Below are 14,033 nucleotides of genomic sequence, written 5' to 3'. Positions count from 1 at the left end.
AGGATATATCCATAAGTCTGTCGAACGAAGCCCCCAGCGGTATCTGCAGTACACAGGAACCGCACCCTACAAAACACACGTTAGATCACAAAATCACCTAATGCTTACTAAGGAAGGTGATGAAAATTCGAGGGTAGCTATATGCCCCCCCTGTTTCGGCTTGCTAATTTTAGTGAGTTGAAACAGGGTATCATGTTTACCACTTCGAATTGTTTAAAGAATATTGATGACAAATGCTCACAAGAAGATTTGATATGAGATCAAAAACTAATGGAGAATCATTTGGTAAGAAAGAGGACTAAATCTCAATTCCAACACAACAAAGAGTGTGAGGATTTGAGAGTTCTCTAACACAAGATGAAGGATGTAAATGGAAACAAAATGCAAAGAGAAGAAAAGAAAGGAAAAAAGCATGAATACACACATTGGTGATCCATGAGAAGAATAGAGAGAGAGAAAACATGGACTTCTCGCCCCTAGATCTTGTCTAGGTGATCCATGTAAGGGAGGGGAGTGAGAAATTCTAGCCTTATGCCACTAGTTCCACTCAACCTCGTGCATGTGTGTGTAAGGGAGGTTAGAAGCACCTCATAGGAGTCTATGCCCGAGTATGCTACAACCTGTATATGTATAGTAAAAAAATGTGACATCTCGCTCTAAGAGTTTGTGCTCTAGTTCTGAGAATGACCCATTGCTCAAAAAGTGTAATGTTTATGTCATAAGAAAATTAGAACAAGGATACCTACCTTCATCACAAAAGAAGATACCCCAAAAATACAACAATGTCATAGATCCAAGCAAGAGAGTTTTGCACTCTTTAAGCAAGGATAAGATAGTTGAAAAGGGATATCTTGTAGTATGTGTAAAGGAGATCCTTAGAGGAGAAGATATCTTTGTACAAAAGACACCTATCCCCGAGAGGAACTGTCTTAGACAAATATAACATCTTCTAGAATAAGACAAAGAAGAGAATAAGAATGCAATACTTCCTTCTTTTGCGAGGTGAAAGTGATTCTTAATGAAGGATGACGCTCCTTTTAACCCAATTGGGAGAGTGAATTCATTATAGATGTATTTTACCAAGTGCAAAAGAGGTTGTAGTCAAGGACTTACACCTCTTGTAAGAGAGAATCCTTGAACAAACAACAACAAATGCATACAAGGAATAAGATCAAGTAATAAAGTTCACACCATCCACAAAATAGGAAAAAGTGGATCCTTAGATAAAAATAAGGAAAGATCATTGCCTCAATGAGAAGGACTTACACAATCTTCTAGGGAGAGATTTGGACATAAGCAAAAGAAGAGATGTATGAAATCACTCTTGTCCCCATTGGAACAAGAAAATTAGGCTATTATGTTGCTTCAAAAAATATATGATTGCACTTGAAATTGTACCATCATGAATGACAATGAGCCCCCAGTAAATGAGCTACCAATGTCACATAATGATGAGCAACATAATAGCCATTAATGTTATTTAAAGACATGATAGGCTAAATGAGGTATTTGAATATGACATGTTAAATGTTCAACTATAAGTGAGATCAAAAACATGTATAAAATGATAAAAATTGAAGAAGAAAAGTCACATGAAATCTTAGAAGAGGGATGAGTGTAATTTATTAGAGCCTTATCCCTAGAGGAAAGGACTTTATGATGAATAGGAGATAAAGATTCATAAGTGGATTTAGAAATTTGAGGGGATTCATAAAGAGATTTGTTCATTGCCAAGATTTCCTTATGAGGGGAATGAGAGTTGATAGAAGTAGAAGATGATTTAGTTGAAGTGAGATCATCATCACTACTAAATATAGCATTCACATTGAGAGATGGTCTTTTAGATGCTTTGGTACGTTTGCAGGGATTATAGCCGAGTCCAAAGGCATAATTGTGAAAATTAGTCTCTAGAGGAACTTTTATCCCTTGTTCATGAGCACCACAACCATTTCCATGATACCCATGCTTAGCAAAAATGCGAAAACCACGACCATAACGATCAGCCATTTCAGGAAGAGAAGGTGGTTTTTCATAAGACAAAGAATCAAACTCTTCAGAATTAGAAGTGTGAGGAGAAGAAGTTTGAGAAGCGGCCACAAAATTATTACTCATAGGTTCAAGTAAGATTGACTGATTTTTAACTTTAAGCGCTCTAGGAGGAACCCTATACTCACCTACAAAGGTGGGATTAAAGTCAAGAGATCCCCAATCGTCTTCTGCGAGAACCTTCTCAGGATCAAAAGCCTTTTCATGTGTAGATTCAAGTTGAGAAGAATTTTCTTCAGGAACTTCAGACTTATCCAAAGAATTTTGATTATCAGAGGGTGATGATTAATCCATAGGTATCTTGTTTAAAGAGTCATCATTAGAAGAGGAAGATTTAGAAGAACTTCCTTTGGAAGTAGATGTTTGCAAACAAGCCTGAAGATTAGTATCACCTATCAAGGTATATGTCTTATTGTTATAAATAAATTTAACTTGTCTATGCAATGTAGAGGGGACAGCTTGCATACTATGAATCCAAGGCCTCCCTAATAACAAGTTGTATGTTAGATTTCCTGACATAACATGGATAGGAGTAGGCAAAGTAACAGGTCCCACTGTGATGGGTAAGGTGATAATACCTAATGAAGACTTAGCCACATTATCAAAGCCTCGAATGGGACGAGAGTCAGGCTCAATAAGGGATGTATCCACATTCATCTTATGCAATAGATTAATGCTACACACATTAAGACCAGAGCCATTATCTACCAGTGTTCGTCTTATAGCAGTGTCATTTATGATAACCACAATCATCAAGGGATCATATTGTTGTTGAATTTCACTAGTAGGCAACTCATCTTGGGTAAACACAATTTGAGCTTTAGGATTCATCACAGAGTTAACTAAAGATGCTATATTACTAGATGTATTCGGCGAAGGAACATTCAAATCTTTCAAGGCATCTTGTAACATTCCATGATGTGCGGAAGAAGTTTGAATCAAATCCCAGAGGGATATCTTAGCAGGGGTAGCTTTAAGTTGTTCTATGAGATCATATTCCTTACCAAGAACTTGTGAAATACGTGGAGCTTGAGGAAGAATAGGTTGGGAAGGAGGAAGTGAAGTTGGGATAACTGGAGGAGGATTAGGTTGCCTATTGTTTCTTGTGTTATAAGTATGGGCAACCGCATGATAACTCTCTCTAGTTAGTTGCTTAGCATACTCATAAGGGCTCTTAGAAGAATAACCTCCTTGCACAGTAATAATAGGTTTCTTAGGAGTGCAAAGAGAATCATTAGCATAACCACCTTGAACCACTAAGATAGGCTTATTTAAAGGTTGAGAATTTTGAGAAGGACAAGCACCTTGGACAGTGAAGAGAGGTTTGTTAGGCGTCTCATTCACATGTATCAAATTGATTGAGGATGGTTTAGAGGAATGAACAAAAGTGTTGGAAGAATTATTGATAGTCTTCTCTTGCACTAAAATCTTATCACGGATCAAATCAATTTTAGGAGAGAGACAAGGGATAGGCATTGATGTTCTAGTAGGAAGAGTAATACTAGGAAAGGTCATATCATCCTTTATCATCACAGGATCTACATGGGGAATAAACTCTCTAGGAGAAGGATCAACACTACTCTCTAAAGTCTCACTTTTGAGAGGGAGATCTTTGAAAGAAATGTTAACCATCTTGCTTTGAACTAGGGTTTCCTTATGAGTAGAACCAAGTTGAGGAGAGGGAGATGCTTTATTTTTAGATGGCGAATGATTGAGATTCAAGGAAGGGGAGAAACTATCAAGGGATTTTCCAATCTTGATTTCATCCCCTTTTGGCTAGGGGTAGAGAATAATCTATACCTTCTTCTAATGGTTCATCCCAAATAGTGAGGTTGTTGAAAGGAATGTTTGAAGTATTGTCAATTTCGGGAGAGGAGATAACATTGTTTATTAATTCCTCATCCTTAGGAGGGAGAGCATCAATAGATGTGTTAAACTCATCCTCTTTCCTCAAAATATGTTCAATATGATCTTTAGGGGAGAGAGAATCAAGGAAATTGCTTATTATTTCATCTTCTTTCTCTAAGGGATGCTTATGGGTAAGACAAACTTTAGGAGAAGGGTAAGCATTTATCATTAATTCATCATCTCTAGTGGAAATTTTGTTGGAAAAGGAAATGCCATCACTAGGAAATGTAGGGATAATGTCATCTTCTCGCACAAAAGGATCCTCATGAAGGGAGAATTTTTTAGGAGCCACAAAGTCATCAAGGGCATCATCTAACAAAGCATGATCATATCTATTAAAAGGTTTATCTTTTGATTCAAAAGGAGATATCTCTTCATAGAGGGGATCATTGAAAACAACCATGTTACTAGATTTAGTGGAAAAGCTGATAGGAATGTACCCTTGAGAGGAATCATTCGACTTATCTTTCTCATCACAACGAAATGGCATAGTAACAATGTTTATGAGTTTTTGGTAAAATGAAGGTATGGTATATTTAGGTTTCAAAAATTCATCTAAAGCTTCATCTAACTCATAATCATCACAAATATGAACATCTTGCAAATAAAAATCTGACATTTTGAAATTGCATAAAATTTAAACACACAATGCAAAGAAACACACTTCTTTTTTTCTTTTTTTTTTTTCTTTTTAATGAAAATGAAATGAAAACACACTAAATGCAATGCAAGAGGAAGCAATGATAGATTCACGTCGGGTTCACCAAAATGTGTGGGAGAAAAAGTGACACTAAGCAAGCATGCCCTAATCCCACTTTCAACCACACACTTGTGGAATACGAAAGAGCCTAGAGGTATCACACAATTGGCTACTTCTTCTTGTGGAAGAGAGAGCCACGGGCTACCTATTAGGATTTCTATTCCTTTGTTGCAATTGAAAGATGAAATGATGCAAGTTCAATCCCTAACCCCAAAGTGCAAGTATGAACTAATAACAAGATTGCAGAATTGAACTTAAACAATGGAAAGCTGTAAACACAAGGACAAGACAAGAATACAAATGCGTACCCGGAGTTAAAATCTGACTGAAAATGTTCGGGACGGGGGCGTGGGCGCCACTGTCCTGATTCTGCCCCTGAAACTGCTCCGAAAACTGTTGTTTTGCAAAGCTGTCAAAAATGCTGAAAATTGCTGTCAGAAGGACCAGGGCGCCCAACGCCCCTGTCCCAGGGACCAAGGCGCCCCACGCCCCTGTCCTGGTCTTTTGCTCTAAGATTTGGTGGGAAGATCGGTCTCAGTCTGCTTCTCCCGGATCTGCAACCTACGACGTCGTCCGAGTCCCGAAACCTGCACTTATATCTGAAAAGGGTATGGGCGGGTATATAGGGTTTTGCCTTAGTCAAACCCCCGCTTCGGTGATTTCCACCTCCACGAATAGCCAAGATGTATTGTAAAATGTATTGTGTGTGCAGACCTAGTGTGTGTGCAAGGTCCTAAAATGCAAATAAGCAAACTGGAGCAACCTAGAAAGTAAACCCTAATTACTTGTAAATGATAATGTAAATGCTCTAAATCAAGATGCAAAGTGATCTGAAGCATGAATAAATGATATATTGAAGCTTATGCAAAGACATGAAAACAACATGAAATCATACCCAACCCTCAAGGGAGGGGTACAAGCCAATCTTCAGTCGGTAATCTCCTATTGTTCTTCAATGTCTCCCAAGCCCTAAATGGATGAATGAAATTGATAAATGCTTGATAGAAGGACGTTGAATGTTGTTGAAGTCTTCAAAGATCTACTCTTTTGCTGCATAGAAGGTCCTCGAAAGCCAAAAATTCCGATCCTTTCAAATGAAGAAAGAGAGCTCTTATATATGAAATCCTAGGTCTTAATTTCGACTTTTGGCCGACCTAGAGATTGAATATCCCGCCAATTTCTTGGGGTTAAGCTTTATTTTATGATTGGATCGTGCTCCTAAAATTTTGAGAAAAATGTCCGGGACCATGTGCACTCCGGGCGCCATGGTCCTCTCCGGGCGCCATGGTCCCGACAACTTTTCACCAAATTTTCAGGGTCGTCGGATATGATGATTTTAGAGAGAATCCCGAAGTTACAGGTGATTTTGAGATGTTTTGACCCCCAAAATCAAGCCCCCAAGTTCAAAATAGGACCTAATTAGGGTTTTTGATTAAATGATGTATAGGAGGAATAAAATGAAAAGGGCACACTTTAATGAAAGGGCCCAACTTTATGATGTGGGAGATGATAAAATAGAACCTTAGACCTAATTAATTTGATTAATTAAGTGCTAAAGGGGAAATGCAATGCAAAATGCAAAATGCGCCAAGGCGGGAGCTAAACTAGGTGTGAAATTGTACCACCCTAGCAAGTGCGTACAATTTACGACGCTACACATACATACAAAAGAACTTTCACAGTGCATGTTGTCCCCCCACCCCACTTTTTTTATTTTTAATTTTTTTGTAGGGAATTTTATGCTGAGAAGGATATTTTTATTTTTTATTTTTCGTCTCTGTAGATGAAATTTGACGGCCTTAGGGTCATCATACCAAAAAAATTACATTTTTTTCAACTATGGCCAAAGTAAGTCAAATTTTATATCAAAATTGATCACTTGACTGACTTAGATTCAATGGTGAGGTCTGATTTTGCCTAGGGAGTCATTTTTGAAAATACCATCCCAAAACCCTCATTTGAATGCATATCAAAAAACCCATTTGACCCAATATTTTTTAAATTCTAAATCTACAAATAACCTATCATAACTACAAACCCAAAACCCTCAAATCTACAATAAAACAACCTACAAATATGTTCCATGCCTTATAATGTCCCAGATCTTTTCATGCATAGCCATGACTTCAAATTTACACTTATCCACTCAAGCTAGGGTTATAACTCCAAATCCAACCGTGAACGCTTTGATACCACTTGTTAGAAAATAATGCTTCATACCCAGTTACATTTAATCCATTTCCTACATAACCCATAAGAGAAAAAAGATGCATACAAGCTTACAAAATTACCATTATGTATAGATCAAATAGATAAGTCACATGATAACACAAAATATACCCTGGGAAAACCCTCACAAGGGAAAAACCCAACCTCCAAAAGCATCCATACTCTATGTACTACTTAGTCATAAAGCAATACAAATCACTTATAGAGTTACAATGAATATTCTTGAAACATCAAGCCCTCCAATGCATTCTCCATGTGTCCAAGCATGAATCCACACTTCCCATGACATGCTTCACATATACACTCCTCAGAAAGACTCAACAATGACAACCTAGTCAATCAACCAACCTAAACCACTAACATGTGCTTGCTTTTATAGAATCAAGCTCATACAAAATACAGATAGCGGTAAGATGAAATTATGTACCACAAAACCATGTGAATACAACCTCATTGACCCCTCATTTAATATTGGGTACCAAGTTTTCACTTTATCAAATTGCATTCCCCGATATTAAATAAATAAAATATAATATTCTAATGTTACAATACAACACATAAAGTGGCCCCAAGAATGCTAACTCCTAGTGATGCATACCCATCTAGGTTCCCCTATGTGCAACACAATAATATAATAATATAATATAAACATTATGCAAGGTGTACAACATGTTATCCCAACAATCACAAAGATATGCAAACCTTTTTCATTTGTTGATTCCATCATTGTAATGCATCGAGAACTTTCAAAATTTTGGGCTAGATTCTCTCTAATTGCAATAAATTAACATAAACGATAATTGTAGTGTGATCATAAGCTTCCAATGCCACCATCCATGATAGTCCCAACCAAGTTCTTAATCATATTTAATTCCAAAAGTGTAGGAAGTGGATATCTTTAAGATCTTTGTCACTACCTCCTCCTTAATAATAAACTTTCGTACAACTAATTTACCATTGTCATCTATCAAATTCACAACAATAGGCTTCTTGTTTGCACATTAATTACTTGTTTTAGCATTGCAAATTATAAACCTTTACTAGGGTGTCAAATTCCACGTTTACCTAACACTCATTTTAGTGCGTCTCATTCTAGTATGCATTATAGGACTTCATCATGCATTTATTTAATTATGTGTGAGTCCTCCCTCAATAAAATCTTACGTGGTCCCTTAATGACAAGTGTGCCCTTTAATTATTTCATCTCCTCATTTCTTACTTGCTTGGGCCCTATTTTAACATGTGTGACATTCCGTATTTTACCCCAACCTCAAAGTTCAACTCACAATCACTCGCGGTCTCTCCTCGACATTCTGGGCCTTGGGTTTAAATTTAGGCCTGCATTAGAGGGATTGGGCCAATTAGGGTGCCTCGCTCCTCGGACTGGGCCAATCAGGGTGCCTCGCTCCCCGATGTTTTGGCTCAAATTTAAACCACTTAACAGTCAACTTGTTTGAGTAGGAAATTTAAACCCACGTTAACTTGCTTCGTGTTTACATCTTGAAATGATTGGTGATGTATAAAGGCAAGATATCTCACCTCAATTTGAGGAGGAAAACAATTGTGAAGGATTTGCTATGCAATTTGAAGACATCCTATGAGGTAAAGATCTACAAATCAAAGGAAAATTCAACAAACATCAAGATTAAATTCATTTTTTATCATCAACATCGAAGCTGTAAGAGATGTTGGAGGATAATAGGGAATTACCGACTAAAGATTGGCTTGCACCTCTCCCTTTGGGTGTGGTATGATTTCATGTTATTCTCATGTTTCTAAGTACAATATTTAGATCTAAGTTTCATTATTTCAAGTTATGTGATTCATTTAATTTCATTTTCAATATCATTTAGGCCTTTGCTCAAATACATTTGAGTAGATCTCTAGGATATTTTTTATGCATATTTAGCTCAAAGAAATCTTAGACACACTTAAGATTCAAGAGCACACATAATTCCAATTTCAATATTGATTATTTGTGGAGGTGGGAATCACCAAAACAGGGGGTTGACTAAGATAAACCCCTATATAGCCACACAAACACACACCATTTCTCTATATTGTTGTAATGGGTGTGAAAACATGATGAGGAGATCAAATTGAAAGCTTTACTCTCCTCAAGAAAGGAGTGAAAGTTTCACAAAGAATTCTCTTCAACCTTTCACGCACATTACATTTAAAAGAGGGGGTTGAATTCACTAGATCCACTCTCAATGGAAAGAGATTGAATGCTAAGTGAATTGACAACTAATTTGGAAAGTAAAGTAACCCTCTTTTAAAATAGACAATTTGAATTAAGCAATTTGAGACTAAGTATGAAGATGACAAAGAAATGATTAGATCTTGAGATAGAGATGCAGGATGAAGCTATGTACCTGGAATTAGTAGTAAAATGTCGAGACGAAGCTCCCCTGCAAATTTGAGTGAAAGTTGTCGGGATCGGGTTGAAAGTGTACTTGTTCCTCCGAAAAATCCGTGCATCGAAAAGGGTTTTTCCATCTTTGAAAATGAAGTCTAAACCTGCAATTATAGCTGCACACTTGCAAGCTACACACAAAAAAGAGAGGAAATGTTGTTGGGATTGGGGGTTTGCTTTTAGGTCAAACCCTGGTTTGGAATTAACCAAATGATGAAAAATACTTGCAAATAAATGAAAGGAAATGTTTGAAGTAGAATTAACCTCAAGAGAGGATGCAATTGAAATGTAAATAGATTTGTTTGAAAGGATATGTGAAGTTGAATGCTTTGAATGTTGATAGGGATCTCTTCTTCAATGGTTGAATCCTTGACTTGATTGCAACAACTAGCCTTGAAAGGAGACTTGAAATGCTCAATACTTGAAAGGAATGCTTGGATGCTTGAATGCTTGATTTCATTTGTTATCAATTTTGCTTATAATCCACCTACCTCTTGTTAATAGGAGGGGAAAATGCTCCTTATATACTTGCCAATTAGGGTTTCTAACTGATTTTCTGTCTTAGGCCGACATAAGAAAACTTTTTCCCGCTCATGATTGACAAGCCCAATGTAGGATTTGAATGGAGGGGGCCCAAAATAGGGCAAGGACAGGGGTGCCACGGCCCTATCCTACCCTAATTCAGGACAAGAAGTGAGAGCAGGCAATGCGGGGTGCAAGAAATGCAAGTTTCAGGAGGTATGGGCATGTCTTGGGTCTCCAGTTAGGCTTAGGGATTCGTTCGCTAATGTGAAGACCCAAATGCGATCGAAAATTGCAAGGTCTTAATTTTATGACGCTACATTTAGCCCCAACTTTAGCGAGAGTATAAGCATATGCCAATACTACCGATAAAGTACAAGGAAACAAGATTGAAAGACTTTCAGCATGTCAAGGAGGCAAGATACACCAAGCCCCCAATGTACTAAGGATATTACGACTTCGATTGACAAAGTAAAAGGGAAGATAAAGAGGGAGGAACCATGACTAGAAGTAGTAAAGTTCCCCTTACTATGAATCATGAAAAACGAGGATACCAAAAATTACAAAGCAAATCCAAGTTCACTAAGTAACTTTAAGTATCAAGAAGGAAAAAATACACCAAGCCCCCAATGGACTAAGGATCTTACGACTTCGATTGAAAAAGTAAAAGGGAAGATAAAGAGGGAGGAACCATGACTACAAGTAGTAAAGTTCCCCTTACTATGAGTCATGAAAAATGAGGATACCAAAAATTACAAAGCAAAGCCAAGTTCACTAAGTAACTTTAAGTATCAAGAAGGAAAATATGAGCAGAGTGTATGGCCCCATGTTAAAGTGATCGTGCATGCCTTATCGGGAGTGATTGCTTTAAGATAGGATACACCCCAGAGAGAAAGAGAGGGAGATCGTTATTGCAAGGATTTAACCCCCAATCGAGAAATAAACCCAAGGATAATGAACACAAAACACAAAGAACGAGGTGGTTTCACTTTCTTCGGGGTCAGTATGCTATATGATAACTCATGTATATCATGTATATACATATATGCATAGAATAGTCGTCATTCCCCAAAGAAAGGAAACTGCCTTGGAAGAAAGAGGACACATGTGTCTTTTGAGTCAACATGAAAGAGACCAAAAGAGATCTCTATGCTTTGCATTGTCCTCAAGTAGACATTACCAGGGAAAATAGAAGAACAAGGATACACATAGAAGAATAGTCACGAAAGAGCAAGAAAAGAGAGAGAGGTAGAGGATCATCCACGGTGCTAATGTAGCTCGTTTAGCACGACATCCACCTCTCCATCTTGCTGATCACTATTTCGGGAAGGTGGGAAACACGCCAGAGGAGCGACATTGAGCACAATAGATGGAGCTATCACAAGATCTAAACAAGGATTATGCTCATGTGCTAAGTCAATTTGTTCGTTTTGAGGAGCTAGGATTAAGGATTTTGAAAATTCTACAGATAAATATTTGTCAACATCCACATATTCATGTTCACTATCAGAAGCATTAGGAGTTGTATTGCCATCATGAATAACATTTTCATCTACTTCTTCATCAAGATTTATAAAAAGATGAGTTTTAACATGAATAGAAGTAAAACCGTCACATTTTTTTGCAACTTATGATTTGGAGATTTAGGTTCAACATATTGCTGAGGAGAAAATGGAATTATGCCAATTGTTGGAGTTTTGGGAGATTGAAAATTTTGAGGATCAGCTTCACGAGCTCGAGCACGACGCTTTCGTTGGCATTCTCTTGTACAATGATTTCGTCGAGTCTTAGCAGAAGGCTAAGAAGAAGGATAAATATTTGTTGAAGGAGGAATATTCTCATCTTTGGTAGTTGGAGGTTTAGGTTGAGGTCTTTTAGGTTGGACAAGAGGAGAGGCAGGTCTCTTCTCTCTATAAGAGCAAGGAGGTAGAATTGCACCATATAAAGGAGGAATGTTTGGTGTAGGAAGGAGACCAGGTCTATCATGAGGAAGAGGTATAGGTCTAACCTTAGGAAGAATATTATTGTTCTTCTTAGGAGAAGACATAGTTTCATCCATAGGAATAGGTTGGGAATCTTCCTTAGGAGGAAGATTAGTTCCATCCGTCAAGGGAAGAACTTCATCTTCAAGAATGATGGGAATATCAAGTTTTGGAGTCCTAGGTTGGCTTAAGGATAAAATCATATCTTTCTTCCATTTTTGATAAGATTGAAAGAGAGCATCACTTCTCGATGGAAGAGATTGAAATTATTGAGGCCAAAAGTAATCAATAGGAACACCTGGGCTTCTTTCAGTTGGTCGAAATAAGCTATGATTAATAGTTATGATTTCTCCATTGTGGGAAAATTTCAAACATTTATGGATTGGAGAAGCAATAGCCTTTATGGAAGATAGCCAAGGATACCCTAACTTCACATGAAATTGTTTAGATGAAAGTATGATAAAAAAGTTGACATCCATAGATTTAATGTGAACCTCGATAGGGAGTGTGATAGAGCCAATGGTAGGACAAGAAAATCCATCAAATAACTTAATGACCACATCAGTATCATCATAGATTGGTTTATGCAAATGTAAAGTATAAATATATTCCTTAGTGATGACATTAACCATGCAAGAGGGATCAATAAGCACACCACGACAAGGTTTGTCTTGAAACTTCACAACTATGTATAAAGGGCCATCGAGTGCTCTAATGGTCTCACTAGGGTCAAATGCGATACATGAATCCTTAGGTGTTTCTTGTTTCTCTACCATATTCACCAAATTCAGAGCCGTGGTAGTGAGATTAGAGGGAGAGAAAGAGGTATGCTTAGTCTCAATCACATTAGAGGTATGAGAGGGTAAAGGATTAGTGAAAAGCTTAAGATTTTGATTAGGAGGAGCTACTGATTTGTTTCCCTTATCATTCACACCTGCCACATATATAGTATTATTATCAATATAGTCTTGAATCTTACTTTTTAATGCAATTTACATTTCTCAATATCATGACCAGGTTGACGATGAAATTGACAAAAAGAATTATTATCAAAGTAAGGTGAGTCTGCCTTAGAAGGGTCAATTGTTTTTATTGGAGGTTGATAACATTTGTTTGTAACAATTGAGACATAATACTATGTAAAGATTCATTCAAAGGAGTAAATTATCTTTCTCTTTTGAAAAAATTAGAAATAGGAGGCACACCTATTGTAGCATTCACATTGTTGTTGTTGATGGTGTCATTGAATTTGATGAAGCATTTGTTCTATTTGAACTTCACAAACGGTTGTTGAGCACTCTCACCCTTATCACTCGGAGCCATAGGATTAGATTGCTCTAGTTGACTCACAGTCAATTGATAATTGTGAAGTGTTGCACACAACTGCAGAAAGGAAGTAAACTTAGAAAGGAGAAGTTTGTCTCTAATGTCTTTTTGTAAATTAGAAATGAAAATTCTTTGAATATCATTATTAGGCACTTGAAAAGAAATTTGAGAACACGAATGCTTATATCTACCAATGAATTCAGTCACTTTTTCTTTAACACCTTATTTACAATGCATTAAATCAGTCAAAGTGATTTTAGGACCTATGTTATTTTGAAATTGTTGAATAAAAGCATTTGCTAATTGTTGAAAAGAAGTAATAGACTAGGAAGGCAAAGAGCAATACCATTGTAAAGCCTTATCTCTTAATGTTTTAGTAAACAATTTGGCAAGAAATCTTTGATCATAAACAAAGTCAATACACAAAGTTTGAAATATCTTGACATGTGTTAAAGGATCACCTTTTCCATTAGAGAGTTCCAATTGAGGGACTTCAACATGTTTAGGAGGGACAACTCTAACAATATCAAGAGAAAGTGGGCTCGTAAAATCAAATGTGGGCACACTAAACTTGGATTGACTCATAGAGGCGATTTGTTGTTGCAACGACAATACAGTTTGAGCAAGTTTATTAATGGTTGCTTTGGTTGAGGAATTTATGTTAGACATGTTTGATTGAGAAGGTGGTGTGATGTTATTGGAAGAAGGTATTGATTGAGAATAAGGTGGTGGGACACTATGGTAATTAGGCATAGGTGATGATTGAGTAGGAAATGGGAAACTAAAAGGAGGGATAGAATGATTGGATGAATTTCCCCCTTGTGTCACATTGATTGGTTGAGAG

Source organism: Cryptomeria japonica, chromosome 8 (assembly GCF_030272615.1).
Source record: "Cryptomeria japonica chromosome 8, Sugi_1.0, whole genome shotgun sequence".
Taxonomy (NCBI): Eukaryota; Viridiplantae; Streptophyta; class Pinopsida; order Cupressales; family Cupressaceae; genus Cryptomeria; species Cryptomeria japonica.
This window is presented reverse-complemented; position numbering follows the sequence as displayed.